At 40.1% G+C, this 15,740-nt stretch overlaps 1 protein-coding gene across 5 annotated transcripts in view; it reads left to right on the forward strand.

The window, feature by feature from the left end:
• The window catches only part of LOC123315826, a 164,008-nt gene that overhangs the window by 70,238 nt on the left and 78,030 nt on the right, over nt 1-15,740 (forward strand). The window lies entirely within an intron of this gene.

A 15,740-nucleotide genomic window follows, 5' to 3' on the forward strand; every position in this document is an offset into this window, starting at 1 on the left:
ACCCTAACCTCTCTCTTCAAGTCGGGTGACAAGCTCCTGACAACTTACTATCGACCGATAAGTCTGGCCTATGTCGCTTCGAAGGTTTTTAAGAGGCTTATCCTTAAGGCTAGGATGCCCTTTCTTCTGTAGAGCAACATCATTAATCCACTAATGCCGTATTTCTTGAACGGTAGGTACTTTGGTCCAGTCCACCGAAAGGCATGTTGATTTAGGTTTGACTATTGTGATAGGCTTTTTCTCTCACTCTGGACGCTCCTTACCTTTGCTCGGGCGCCAGTGGGGCAATCAGTGGAACCCCACGTCTCTCACAGAATCTCCTAAGAATTAGAGAGCCCGGGTAGACTGGAATGATCAGTGGAGAAGGGTAGCAGTGAAAACTAGGGTGGTAGCGTCTTCTTTGTCTCTGCTTTCTGACGGTTTTTAATCGTTTAAAGAGAGTACCTACTTTTTCTCACGAAAATCTAGCTCTAACTGATTTAGGGAACTGTCTCTTACTGGCAAAAATAACTGCCAACAAACTAAATGTTCAATCCTTTATTTCTACTGGATTAAATTATATACACAAATATACAAGTAATAACAAATTTTGATGTCAACCGGCGGCCTGGTCGGTGTGGGGGCGGCTGATGAAATACGGACTCTCCAGGAAAATACTCTCTCTCCCCCTCTGTGACCCTCAAAATGGCTGCCAGTCAGACAGCAGGTCGGAAGAAGTTGTCAACCTGTAACTTGAACGGTCGAAAGTCGGCAATATATTAACAAAATAAGCACCAAAACTACGGTAGAAACATCAAGTCCACCTGGGACTCAATGGCGGTCGAATAACGGACGCGGAAGCCGGCACTCTACACAGTCTACGATCACCAGATCAAGTTTAAACGGTAGGTAAGTATTTTCAGCCAGTCCAAACTCCAACGGACTAAAGAAAGCGGAAAATTGCTCTCAGGTATGCACTACGAAAGGAACTTCCTGACGTAATTTTCAACTCACGGCAATAACACCTCAATTCACTTGCTCTTGACTTTCAGCGCCGGTCGAAGAAGTACCCCTCTCCTCGGAAAATTTGCCCCACTATGGGTAACTCCTCTCAAATTGTTCGGTCAATCAGCCGGCTCGTAAAGAGACAGAAACAACTGAAGAGAAGGAAAAACTGAACAAGTTGAAAGATCTCTCTCGACTCTGAAAAAGTACGGTTGAACGGAAAGAATTATAAAATATATGAATTCTGAAACCAAAAGACATATACGTTTTCCGCTACGAATATGGGACTGGTCGGTGGAAAACAATGACATAATATCAATCGGTAAATCCCCCTATGATAACATAACGGTTTCCTTCCAAAATATTTCGATTGTCAGGTCCTATTATGAAAGTATTGGTGAAAAAATTTTCTTTTCTAGCGGAGCGAAAATCTGCCTCGTCACACTATATACACAGAGCACTGACTTGGTCCAATCATATACCCGCAGTACAAGACTTGCATACGATCTCTATTAGAATTTGCCAGGTCCGTCTGGTATCCGATTTTTCAGCATGATATTTATCTTCTGTAGTCTGTACAGCACCTTGCAACAAAGCTGGCCTATAGTTGGTATCGTTCCGACTACTACATAACACGACTGGAAATCTTCTTACTGCCCACTCAAGGAGCGTCAATTTCGTGTGGAATTCATCGTTGCATACAGAGCTCTTCATGATATCTTCGGTGTGGATGTTCACGTTAAACTCACATACAGCTCCTCGTGGGCATAACTTAACAATTGGTAAGGAAAAGTTAATGGGAAGTAATACGTCCGTAAAGCAACCAATGTCGATCGTCTTAATCTCGAATCGTATGTACTACTACTTCCCCTTAACAACTCGAAGTCGCCAGAATGTTCTTTTCAATAGAATATTCGACGTATGGAATGGTCTACCAGTTCACGCCGTGAATGCAGTGAGTGTGAATTCCTTCAAAAACAATTTCGAAATCTGGTCAGCACGCAGTCCTTCTCGCGAGTGATATCGTCGGTTTGTCTTATCGTCCTTATCGATTTGGTCTCGCTGTATTAGCTGATAAATGGTTGTATTCTGCTTTTCATCTGTAAGTTACGAATCTGTAGCGTACAATCGATCTGTAAGTGTCCGATGTGCAGATTCGTAAATAATGCAATTGTGGAAAGGTTTCTGCAACCATAGATTGATCCATGCCTGAAACTATCGAAGTGCCATTTTGGAACAACTTATTGTTTTGAAAATATTTGTTTCTCATTTGTAAACGTCAGTTTCCAAAAACACAATATTAATCAAGAAAGTTTATTTTATCAAGTCACTAACTTGTAAAACTGACAGTTAACTTGCAAAATTTCCACAAGTTAGTAGTATTATTTACACTAGAAAATTTTGTTTTATCGTCATATATGTTGAAAATCATGGTACAATTGTTATTTCCAGGCACACAGATTTTTGATGATGAAAGAGTTGATACTGATGATGATGAACCATCTGTTGACTCAGAAACTGCTGAACTCGAGGACTGCAGAATATTTGTACTCTCCTTACTACCAAATAATTTGCTAGACATTTCGATTTTTTTGTTGACCGAATCATCGACATAACTCATCGCAATTTCGGTGCTCTTCCACCCTCCTGCACGCTTTAGTGCTAAAATATCTCCACCCGAATCCACAACCATAGTGGCTCCAGTTCTGCGAAAAGAGTGGACGGTGTATAACTCTAGGTCTTTTAAACCTAAATATTTCGCTATTTGCTTTGGGACACCACCAATAGTGTGCTGGCCAGCATTAAGGGAAATGCACTTTCCATGTCGGTATGTCAAAAAAAATCTTAGGCTTTCTGTTCCAGGAGGCCGAAGATTTACATATTTTCTGTATAACATGCAGGGCTTGAAGCTGCAGACATAATCGGTTATGGTAAACCTTCTTGTTGTTGAATTTTTTGTTTGCCGCAATGTCACAATAACGTATTTTCTCATATCTTCTACATCATTCATGTTCAAGGAGAGAATTTCGTCACATCCATAACATCCAAAAATCCCAAATATTGTTACAATTTTCACCAGCAGCCACTGGTCATCAGGAGCAGGTAAAAGAAATTATTCAGCCTCTTCTTCACTTAATACCTTGGCTTTTTCTGGCGTATAACGCTCATTTTTTCGTTTCAGAAACGCTATTACCTTTTGAAATCTGCAAATGAAAACTAAACGTCATATTTTTCAATAAATTCTTTAAGGACCAAACACACTAGTTTTGTTTTGCCACTATTTGAAGTCGTCGTATTCTCGCTCTTACCTTGAAGCTGATTTTGCAGGTAATAAACTTGAAGCTACACTGCTGGCTGCCTCAATAATTTCTTTTGGTATATTCATTTTCGCTTTCGCCAAAACAAATGTAAAGAAAAATAAACAGACATGTTCATGGCAACGCTTCCATAGTTTACGACATTTGCGACAAATTATTGAGATTTTTTTGGAATTTATCTAATCTTTTTACAAATGAGAAACAAATAAAATATAAACAATACACGCAAGGTAACGGGTTTTACTGGCTCAAGGAGGTAACTGACTCGCCTGCGGCTCGTTATATCCTCCATTCGCCAGTAAAAACCCTCTTACCTTGCTAGTAATGTTATATACTATATATCAAAGATACCTGTTTCTCCCAAGCGTTGATTAAAGTTTTGACGTGTAGATACTTCAATGAACGTCCCAAAGTTATAATTACCTCTCGAATACTCGTAAATATTTACGGATTCCTGTTAGCTACAGATCACTGAAACACGTCCAGAATGGCAATTGTCCTGTAATCTTATGAAAAGTTACAGATTGGTTTACAGATGAAAGCAGAATACCACCATAAGTCAATTTTCTGTACTTGTACTTGTATACGTTTTATACAGAGTGATCCAACAAAAACTTAAAACTTCGATTTTCCTACTTTGAAATTTCTGATTCGAGGTGAAACAACTTCTTCGCTTTATTTGTCCCTGTAACTTCAATCTCCTAACTTCGGTGAGCACAACTCCTTGATTTTGAACAGAGATGAAGGGTGTTGCGATAACTAATTCGTATATTAACTTGTATACAGCTGACTTGCCACTTACATCAAGCCGTAAATTCATGTATGCTGATGACTTGGCTCTCGCAAAGCAACATGTCAATATGGGAGACCTGGAAACAACCCTATCCGATGACCTGAACATACTATCTGGTTACTTTAAGAGATGGCGACTCACACCAAGCATTTCAAAAACGGAGACATGCTGTTTTCACCTTAACAATAGAATGGCATCGAACAATCTAAATGTCACTTTCAACAATAATATTTTACGCCACAACCACTATCCCAAGTACCTAGGTATTACATTGGATCGCACCCTTTCTTTCAACAAACATTTAACAAACTTGGCAGCGAAGTTGAGAACTCGCAACAATATTCTATACAAACTGGCGGGGTCGACCTGGGGAGCTGACGCCTCCACACTACGCACGTCCGCACTCAGCCTGGTCTTTTCTACGGCCGAATATTGCGCATCGGTTTGGCTAAACAGCCCTTACGTTAGTAAAGTGGTCGCGGTCCATCCAATGGCTTAACCAACTAGATATCGAGCTGTGATGCTACACATAATTTTGTCTGTACACTGTATTTTTTTTTTCTTACAATATTTTTATATTTTCTTGTGTTTGTGCATTTAACTTCTGTGGATGTTTGTATACGCCATAAGCTAAATAAATAATTCGTATCGAGTACTACCTGAACTGGAAATTTCGCTTCAAAATATTGTTACGAAACTGGGGTTCGTTTTCAGTTAAAAAATGTTGATTAACAATTCCAAACGAATACAAAACACTACAATACTAATTCGCCCATTTTCCTATGTCACACTTTTTTTAGAACTGTCTCCTTGACAGTCATGGCAACTTATATTCAATTCGTAACACTGCCCTCCCTCTAAATTTGATCGTCGCGATCAAAAACCATGGTTTCACCATGATACGGCTTCAGTCTTTCCAAATGAACAACCTTCATCTTGGTCCCAGGAATACGTTGCACTCTGTAAACCACGTCGTTGATTCCCTTCTTAATTTTGTACGGTCCTTCCCAAAACGGTGTCAGTTTTGGAGACACACCTCTCTTTCTACGTGGGTTATACAGCCAAATCTGGTCTCCTTCTTGGAATCCTCCTGAATTAGCTTTTAAATCATAACGAGCTTTCATCCTGTCACTTGCCATTATCAGTCTTTTTCGAGCGGTTTCGTGGATTTTGAACAGGCTGTCCCTCAACTTATCTGCAACTTATCCCGTACGTCTACTTCTTCAGCGCTTGGTGGTCCGAACAACAAGTCGAAGTGCAAACGTAGTTCTCTTCCGAAGATGATGCTAGCCGGGGTAAGCTTGGTTGAATCGTGGACTGCCGCTCTGTACGTCATTGGAAATAGTGGAAGATGTCTGTCCCAGTCTTTCTGATGCTTTTCCACTACCTTGGAAAGGTGTTCTTCCATAGTTAGGTTGAACCTCTCAACCATGTCATCCGACTGAGGGTGGGGAATCATGGTTCTAGTCTTATTTATGCCCAACAATTCACAAAGTTTCTTGAACAACTTGGACGCAAAGTTCCTTCCTTGATCAGAATTTAACTCCATCGGTACTCCGAACCTCGAAAACATGTTGTCCACCAATGACCTGGCTACTGTGGATGCTTCCTGATCTGGTATGGAATAGGCTTCTACCCATTTACTGAAATAGTCCATGGCAACGAGGATGTATTTGTTGCCCTCGTCCGTTACAGGAAAAGGTCCAGCTACATCAATGGCGATCCGTCGAATGGCGCACCTACGTTATATTTTTGCATTTCACCTCTGGACCGTGTCTTTGGACCTTTAGTGGCACCACATTCTTGACACCTTCTACACCAGCTTTCTACATCATCCCTGCATTGGACCCACTAAAATCTCTGCCTGATTTTATCCAAGGTTTTGTTGACTCCCAGATGTCCTCCTGATTTTCCCTCATGAAATTCTTTCCAAACTTCACCTATCTTCTTTCTGGGCAAAACCAATTGGGAAATTGAGGACCTTCCATCAGCTGATTCCCAAACCCGTTTGAGTAATCCATTTTCCACAACCAGGGAATCCCATGGTGCCCACATTGCCTTGAAGATAGGGTCTCTATGTGAAAAATTCCTCCAGGAGGGTCTATCAGATCCGTTCTTTTTCCAATGTAGAAAGTCCTTGATGCGTTGGTCGGTTTCTTGGTCCTGTCTCATGTGTTCGATAGTCCACTTGTCCTCAGGTATCACTGTCGTTCGTCTTACATCGGCAACTCCCTCATGACGTTCAATAGGCTGGCAATGTTTACAGGCTTCTGATCATGGTCTTGTCAAAATGAATTCTTCACCTCCAAATTTCATGGTTCTCTGTTCACCATTGAAAGAAAATCCACAATCATATATCAAATCCATCCCAAGAATGAATTCGTCTTCTATTTCTGCTACAAAGACCGTCTTCATAATTCTTAGTCTTCCGAGTGTTAATGTGATATCGGCCTCACCTCGAATCGGTGCATTCTATCCGGTGACTGTTCGTAGAACGAAATTGGATGTGGGTGGTCTTACTGTGCTTGGTTCAAGGATATCGCTGCGGATCAGGGATACTGATGCACCAATGTCTACAGTGCATATTACCTCTTTTGGTTCACCTTTCCTCTGATGGTCAGACTCTCGATAGTTCTTCTAATCCTATGGATTTGGATGATCCTGGGGGCTTCTCTATCACTAGCCAGCATGCGCCCCGATATGCTGGCTACTTTAAGTTTTCCTGGTACCTGTTTGAAGACTCTCTAGATGTTTCTGTCCTCGCAGGTGAGTATGATCGTGGAGGTGTTCTGGTAGGTGATGACGAGCGAGGTCATCTGAAGCAATTTCTTCTTGGTTGGCTGGCGACACTACTATATCTGGATACCATTTCCTCTAATATTTTGAGCACCTGTGATATACTCCTGCTCAGATTATGAGGCGGCTCTTCGATTGACACCGTTCTCATTTTGGGCCTTGCGGAGATATTGAAGGTCGCTTCCACTTCCAATAAGCGAACTAGAGCTTCACTACCCCTTTTAAAACTTGTCAATCTCAAAGTCCTCTGTATTTCGATGTCTTTCAAGCCATCAATGAATGTTTGCACCGCCAGTTGTTCTTTGAAACCCTCCAGGGCCTCTGGATAAGCGACCTGTATCAGACTTTGAACGTCGGCTTCAAATTCCTCCAGCCATCAATGAATGTTTGCACCGCCAGTTGTTCTTTGAAACCCTCCGGGGCCTCTGGATAGGCGACCTGTATCAGACTTTGAACGTCGGCTTCAAATTCCTCCAGGCTCTCATTAGATTTCTGTACTCGTGTTTTAAGCCGTGTCCTATTGGGTTGTTCCCGATTTTGATTACTATACCTCAACTCCAAAGCCGCTGCGATGTTGGTCATCTGAGATAGTCTGCAGTATTGCAAGTGCAGGTCCCCTCAAAGTCACTATGAGTGCAGTAGTCTTTTCCTGATCGCTCCATCCATTGGCTGCTACCGCCGCTTCGAACTGTTTATGGTACAGGTACCATAGTGATTGACCATCATAAATCGGTGGTTTCAGGTAATTATGTGATGTGACAACCCTGTTACGCTTATCTTGTACTTTCAATGATGCGATTTTCTTGTCTAATTCTTCTCGAACCTCACTAACTTCTTGTGTTATTTGTCCCTCCATTCCTTTCACCGTTTTCCAAACTATATCGATTTCTTCCTTCACATCTTCTCGTACAGCACTGATTTCTTCCTTTAGGTATACGATTCGTCCTTCGGCATAATGCTGAAATTATCTCGTCTTAAATCTAACGATCGCAGTTCAATTGTTCTCTCGAGGTCGGAAGTGGCTCAGGAGATACTTCTGTTGAAGAGATAGAAAGAATTAAAGCTTTCCATGTGTCTAATCTGAAACCTGAGGCCACATATGAAAATCTTCAACAGTTTTTAAAAGGTAATTTCTCGGAAGTTAAGTGTGAGAAACTTGAGCCCAAATTTCCTGAAAGCTGTTCCTAATTCAAGGTTCTCATTCCAAGTTCAGAGTACGAGAAAGCAGTCAATGGATCGAATTGGCCCAACGAGGGTAGTATAAATCATTTTTTCAACCGAAAAAGGCCAATAGTCCTCCGGACCGAATGGTTCAGGGAAACTTACTGTCTCCTCGCACATTAGAGAAGAATTAACCCTCTAATGCCCAAGTTTTTTTTCTTTTTTAAAATTAGTTCCGTATAGTTTCATGTTAGCTTATATATAATCTACATATTTTTTTCGCAAATAGTTAAATGATTTACATTAACACCTGTTCTCACAAAATGAACCTATACTGAAGCGGACATGTACAGTTGAACTAAACTGCTCACAGGGAATAATTTTGTATCCACTTATATGCAACCAGTCTCAAGGCGGAGTTGGGTATTAGAGGGTTAACTAATAACGATTATCTAAATGAATGTTCAAGGCCTCTCTAATAAACTGGATATTCTCGAGGTCCACGTCAAGGAAAAAAAGCCGGACATTACCAGCATTGCGGAGCACTGGTGTAGTCCTGAAAGTGTTGGAACAATAGTTATTTTTGGATATGTTCAAGCTGATTCATATTTTCGTCCCAGTAGGGATCATCCATAGCATCCATAGCATATGTGAGAGAGGAAATACCCACAAAAAAATTGTCCGTGTCAAGATATTCTAAGGAAATGGTGTTCGAAGTGTCTGGAACTATAGTTGAGGTTATGAAATTCAAATATATTTTTCTTAGTGTTTATCCGCCTTCCTCGGGTAATTTTACTTCGTTTGTTGAACATTTATCGTACACACTTGATCATGTTTCCAAATCAGTGCTCATCAGTTCTGAAACAAGACATATAAGCAGTGCAATGTATCCCTTATAGGACTTGGTACCACGTCCCTTTGACATTCTGAGTGGGATGGGTCCTGCATAGCCTATGCCTGTATTGGTAAATGGATGCGATGGAGTGATTCTTACTGCTGGTAGGGTTCCCATTTGCTGATTTTAAGTGGAAGCCTTCTGACGTGTGCATGTGACACATTTATGGATGATGTGTCGTATTTTGCTCCTTGCTTGGACGATCCAGTATTTTTGTCGGATATATGCTGTGGTTAATTGATTTCCTCCGTGCAACGTCCGTGCATGTGCATCTCGAATTATCAGCTCAGTGATGTGGTCTTTAGGTGGAATTATAATGGGGTGTTTTTTGTTGAAGGATAGGTTGGAATTGTGAAGTCTTCCTCCTACTCTGAGTAATCCTTGTTCGTCACTACTCGCAGTTCAGCTGCGGTGATGAATTTCTCGTATCGTGCGTCCAAGTGTCGAGCATTGTATATGAAGCGAAGACAATGCGCCACCATTCTTTTTGTTTTGCTTCATTCTGAATAGAGTTGAATCAGGTCGAAATCATCATTGGGTGTTGTGTGCAATACCAGATAGTGATCATTTTTGATTTCTTGGGTGGTTTCTGGTATTGCCGTCTTTTTCGCCTCTTTAATAATGCTCTCGGTTCGCCGCTGCAGCAATTGTGGTCCATTCCACCATATTCCCGAGTTCTTCAATTGATTCGGAGTGATACCCCTTGAGACTAGATCTGCTGGGTTATTCTCAGATCTAACGTGGTGCCAATTTTCTGGTCCGATGTGTTTGTGAATTTCTTGAACTCGGTTTGCAACAAAACTTTTTCATCTGGCAGTATTGCCTTTTATCCATGCAAGAGTTATTGTTGAGTCGGTCCATGCAAAAATTGGTACTTTTGGTAAGCTGAGTGCAGTTATAGCCCTGGTTGTGGTGTTGGCGAGTAGAAGGGCTGCACATAGTTCTAATCTGGGGACGGTGGTGGTATTCTTCATTGGAGTGACCTTGGATCTTTACATCGGAAGGGTGATGTGCGACTTTCCATTTACATCGATGAGCTTGATGTAGATAGCATATCCATAACCTTTGAGAGATGCGTCGCTGTAGGAGTGGATCTCCATCATATAATTGGGTCTGTATTGGAACCAATGAGGAATTGATATCGCTTCAAGGCTGCTTAGTTCTTCTTTGAAGGTTTTCCAGAAGTCAGCTATGTTTGATGGCACTTCACCATTCCAAGCATAATTCTTCTTCCATATGTCCTGCATGAGCATTTTTGCCCTTATGATGATTGGCGATAGTAATCCTAAAGGATCAAAGATGGTAGCAATCTCAGAAAGGATTTTCCTCTTGGTTGTGGCCGTCGTTGTAGTATTGAATACTATCCGTATGAGGGTTCCATACAATTCCTGATGCCTTCAACGTTATTTTGGCCTTTTTTCTCCAAATTCGTGGACCTCATTGACTTCATTCAGGACAGTAAGATTGCTGCTCCATTTTCGTAGATTGAATCCACCTTTTCTGAATAGAGCAGTAGTCTCATGCTTCTTCTTGACTGGGAGCGCTTATGAGCAGGTCGTCGACATAAAAAATTGTTCTTCACAATTTCGGCTGCTCTGGGATAGCTTGACTATTCGTCATGAGCCTGCTGAAGCAATGTCCTAATAGCTAGACAGGCAGCGGGTGCAGTTCCATATGTGACTGTTCTTAGTTCAAATTCTTCAAGTGGATCGTTCTCTGAAAAGCTCCATATAATAAGGTGAATTTGTCTATCCTCTTTCGACAGTATGATTTGCCCATACCTTTTTCAATGTCAGCGGGGAGTACTATTTCGAAGACTCTCCATTTTAGAAGAATATCTACTAAGTCTCTTTGTAATTTTGGACCTGTGTGAAGTATGTCATTGAGACTTAGTCCACTGCTCGTTTTTGAACTGGCGTCGAATACAACACGTATTGGTTTTCCTTCCTTCAGTACCTACGTATTGGTGCGGTATAAAGTAATATGAGTCATATGTTTGACCTTGTCCTATAGGTGTCATGGCTTCCATATGATTGAGTTCAACGTATTGCAGCATAAATTGTTTATAATCGGCCTCTAGTTGTTTGTTGTTGCGGAATTTCTTCTCCAATTGCAGAAATCGTGCGACAGCTTTCTTTCTTGATTCTCCAAGGTGATTCGTATCATTTTTGAAGGGTAACCTTATTTCATATCTTCCACTCGGAATGCGTCTATGAGTGCTTTTGTAGGATTTCTCGCTATATTCCATATCGTCCGGTGAGTTAGGAGTGGACTGGACCTCCTCTATTTCCCAGAATTTGGTCAGTTTTTCATCGATATCATGATCGATGTTAGCTTTTAATCCCAAAGTTTCTGATTGTTGCGCTGATAATGGAGTATATCCAGAAATTATCCATCCCAAAGTGTGTTTTTTTGCAGAATCAGACCCAACGGTCGAAATCGATTTCTTGAGACCATTTTCAAGAATTTCTCCATATAAATCGACGACTATTAAAATGTCGATTGGAGCAGCTATGTTGAAGTTTGGATCCGCAAGCATCAGGTTGTTTCATTCATCTGATATTTGTACGTTGATGCTGGGTATATTTTTTGTTAGTTTGTGCATAACCAGCAATTCTGCGTTGTGTGCATGGGAGCTTGAGAATCTTGGTTTGAGCAGCGTGAAAATTTTCCATTTTGAGGTTCCTGCCGCCGTAACTCCCAGGCCAGTTATTTCCACATGATGTTTGTACCGAGGCAGTTCAAGAAGTTGGGCAGCTGATTCCGTCATGAACGATTTGTGAGAGCCCGGATCGATAAGTGCTCTGAAGGTTTTTTGTTGGCCATCATTGGTTCGTACTTCCACATAGGCAGTTGCAAGCATGGCTACTTTTTCTTGCTGGTTAATTTGATTGGATTCCAAGGTGGCCAGAGATTGGTTGATTGGTCTTTCCAACAGTTTCGCTATTTGTTTGTGCAGGATTCATTTTAGGAACTGCTACGTCGTTATCGTAGATTTCGACAGATTTTTGACATCTCATTCGTTTTTTGCACTTCTTGTTCTTTCCATGAGTTAGACAAGAGCGACAGAGGTTTTTCTTGCACACGAATGACCAGCGTTCACTGACATCCATAGCTAAGAATTTTTTACAGGCCTCGATGTGGTGTTCTTCAGAGCAGATTCGGCAGGTTAGACTTTGGCTGTGGTATGATGTATATGACCATTGTTTTTGTATCTGAAGACTTAGGGGTACTGTTCGAGTCGGCTTTCCTGGATTGTCCTCTCAATGTTTCAAGGGACTGGAACCCCTTCTTAAGGAATGCTAGGATTGAGTCCAGATCTTGAGTCTTTCGGGATCTTCAAGTGCCATCTCGTAAAGCTTCTTGGATTCAGGATCCATTTTTTTCAGAATAATATGGGACCTGCTGCTTCCACATCGATATTCATATTTTTTATGGCCGAAAGACTTTCAACTGCAACGTCGTGGATACAGGTATTTACTCCTTTGTCGTCAAGCTGGATCTTCCTTTGTTTTAAGGATTTTCTATGCTTCGTCTGGAGTGGTTGAAGCTCTGATTCTTCGCTGACTGTTCACAGTGCTGGATTTCTTCTTTGACTCGAAGGACCATGTGAAAGATAGTGATGTTGTAAGGCCCACTTCTTTGGGTTTGACTATTCACAGTAGTGAATTAAGTAAGAAGAAACCAAAGAATGCTTTATTTCATGTTCCTACATCTATTAATATTGGATCTAATATTTCGTAACTACCTAATTACTTAATGATATTTAGCGATCACGAAGTCCAGCCGATGACCGTGGTATCTGAGCCAAATCCTCACAAGTAATGCAATTCAGCAAAAGTGCTGCATTCCAGTTGTATTTGTTCGCCCTAAATTTGAAATATTGGAGCCTGTCTGATAATCTTTTTATGAATATCAGAGAGGATTCTTTTACGGCCGGGTTAACATAAAATACATTAAAACTCTGAAAAATATTATGAAATAAAAATAAGGAAATATTTTTCCTTCTCACGAATAACGCCAGTAGGTGTCGCTACGGTGAATAGCGTTTAAATGCAAGTATTATATTTGTTATCAATTCGGTGAACTACATTTTCTAATGCTATCATCGCATCTGAGTCCAGATGTTATTACACCTATCTTTCTACGGAAAATTTTTTTAAACGAAAGGTATTGAACAAATCCCCATTCTACTATTATCGCCATTAGATGGCGATGTATACAATTACTGTGTACTTTGAGTTACCTAAACGTCTTAGCCTTGGAATTCTATGATCTTAGAGCAGAGGTAAGTGCGTAATCGTAAAAGTCCTGTCAAAGTTCGTACACATAATAATTATTATGTTTATAATTTTAAAGTACATACTGTTAAACTAACGCGGACTGTGGTAACCCGTGATTAGAAATTGAAATTGAACTCATAAATTCAATACTTTAAAATTATAAACATAGTTTTGTGTACGAACTTTGAGTGTTACGGTTAAGTCCATTGTCAATCGACACTAAAGAAAAAGAAGAAAACATCTTAGCATCATATATTGTGTTCTGTGAAGTGAAAGTTTTGGAACACTTGAAGAAGAAGAAAAAGTGAAAGTATCACAGACAAAGACAAGGTTTATTTCTGTAACCTGTGAAAGCCGCTTAAGTGTGACGTAGCGAATTGAAGTAGGTCACTGCTGGGTTCCAAACAAAGTTTTTTTAGTGAAAGTGGTTCAAGATTGTGTTCAATACTTCATACAGTTTACAAAATTAAGAGATTTAAGGTGAATAAACGAAATTTTATTATGAAGACCAATCGGGCGATATCAACATTATTTCATAGACAAAGACCTCATAACAATAGATAATACGAGAATAGTATGTCAATGTTCAACTACAGTCTTCAGTAACAATTTTCAGCGTTGTCTTTTGTATGTTTATTATATTTATTTTGTATTTGAAAAACTAAAGTGGTTTATTCATACAGTGATCAGTGGTAATCTTTTATTGAAACGATTCATGCTTCATTTAATTCCATCGTTATTTTGATTTGTAACGATTTGTGTTATTCTCCACTGTTATTCATAATGCCACGTGCCACAAGATTTAATACATCTCAACGAAGCCGTAATTCTACTAGGCTTCGGAATATTTCGAGTCAATCCTCTGTATGTATGGCACGACTTCGTGAGTCACGAACACCAGAGCAAAGAGAGGCACTACTTCGAACTACACAGATGGATATGAGACAGCTTCGAGCTAATCGTAATCGAACGAGAAGGAACCCAAATATAAATTTGAAAGGAATAGCTTTTCAATATGATGGTTCAATCGACTACAGCTCTCACGATTCCGTTGTAATTGGCCCGATGGAAGTAGTATGCTCCTATTGCGATGTATTGGGGTTTGCTGTAGAAATTCCGGGATTGTGCTGTCTAAATGGCAAGGTGAAATAGCCATTATTGCCTCCTCCACCTGAACCATTGAATTCTGTCCTCCGTGGAGAAACATCCGAATCAAGACATTTCCTATCGAACACACAAAAATAAAATGGGTGTTTCCAAATGACTTCATTTGAAGCAGATATATTTCAAGAACGTGGGCTCAATCCAACATTCAAGGTAAGAATATTATGTTAACATTAATGATTACAAATCACTTATTTTGTCTTCCCCTACTGCTATTTAGATCCAAGGCCAGATTAACCATCGAATTTGATCATCACAACCACTTGAAGATGCACACCATAAATTCCTCCATATTTACTTCATAGGCAATATGGATGATGCAATATGCAGATGTTAGAAGAATTATAGTATTAATAATTCTTCAAGATCTGCAGCAACTACTTCATGAACATCATGCATTGGTTCGATTGTTTAAAACTGCTTTGGAACGTATGCCAAGTGACGATCACAAGGTTGTGATAAGAGCAGATAAACGACCTGTTGGAGCACATGAACGCCAATTCAACGCCCATACAATAGACGAAGTGGATATTGTGATTGTAGGTGAAAACTTGGAAACAGGTGATATTGTTCTTACGCGTCGCAATACTGGAGAATTGCAACGAATATATGAAACACACCGTTCATACGATGCTCTGCAATATCCGCTAATGTTTTGAAGAGATGATGATGGATATCATTTCAAGATCATATCAAGATGATAAAACCATTGAATGGTGAGTACCTATAGTAAAATTTTAAATGTATACTTAATACAAATTTGAATTATTTGATTTTAGGTCAGGAAACCACCAAGAAAGTTAGCTCGATGAATTATTATGTATTTCGTTAAATGGTTCGTCAAAATGCTGATGAATATTCGCTGAGATTTCGTCGATTGTTGCAGCAGAATTGTGTGGACATGTATTGTAAAATTGAAAGGGAGCGTCTCACATATATCAGAATGAATCAATCTAAACGTTCAGAGGAATATATTTATTTACGAGATGCAATATCCACCGAAGAATATGCAGCTAAGGTAGGCAGTTCGAAATTATGGTCGTCCTGATTTGTTCATTACATTTACCTGCAATCCAAAATGGGAAGAAATGACTCAACTGCTTCTTCCCGCATAAGCATCAGTTGATCGACATGACATCACTGCACGATTGTTCAAACAAAAAGTGAAGTCGCTTATGGATTATATTACAAAACATCATGTCTTTGGGGATACTCGATGCTGGATGTATTCAATTGAATGGCAAAAACGAGGCCAGCCACATGCACACATTCTCATCTGGTTAGTAGAAAGAATTCGAGCAGAACAGATAGATGACGTTATATGTGCTGAGTTTCCTGATCATGTG

This window comes from Coccinella septempunctata, chromosome 6, assembly GCF_907165205.1.
Source record: "Coccinella septempunctata chromosome 6, icCocSept1.1, whole genome shotgun sequence".
Taxonomy (NCBI): Eukaryota; Metazoa; Arthropoda; class Insecta; order Coleoptera; family Coccinellidae; genus Coccinella; species Coccinella septempunctata.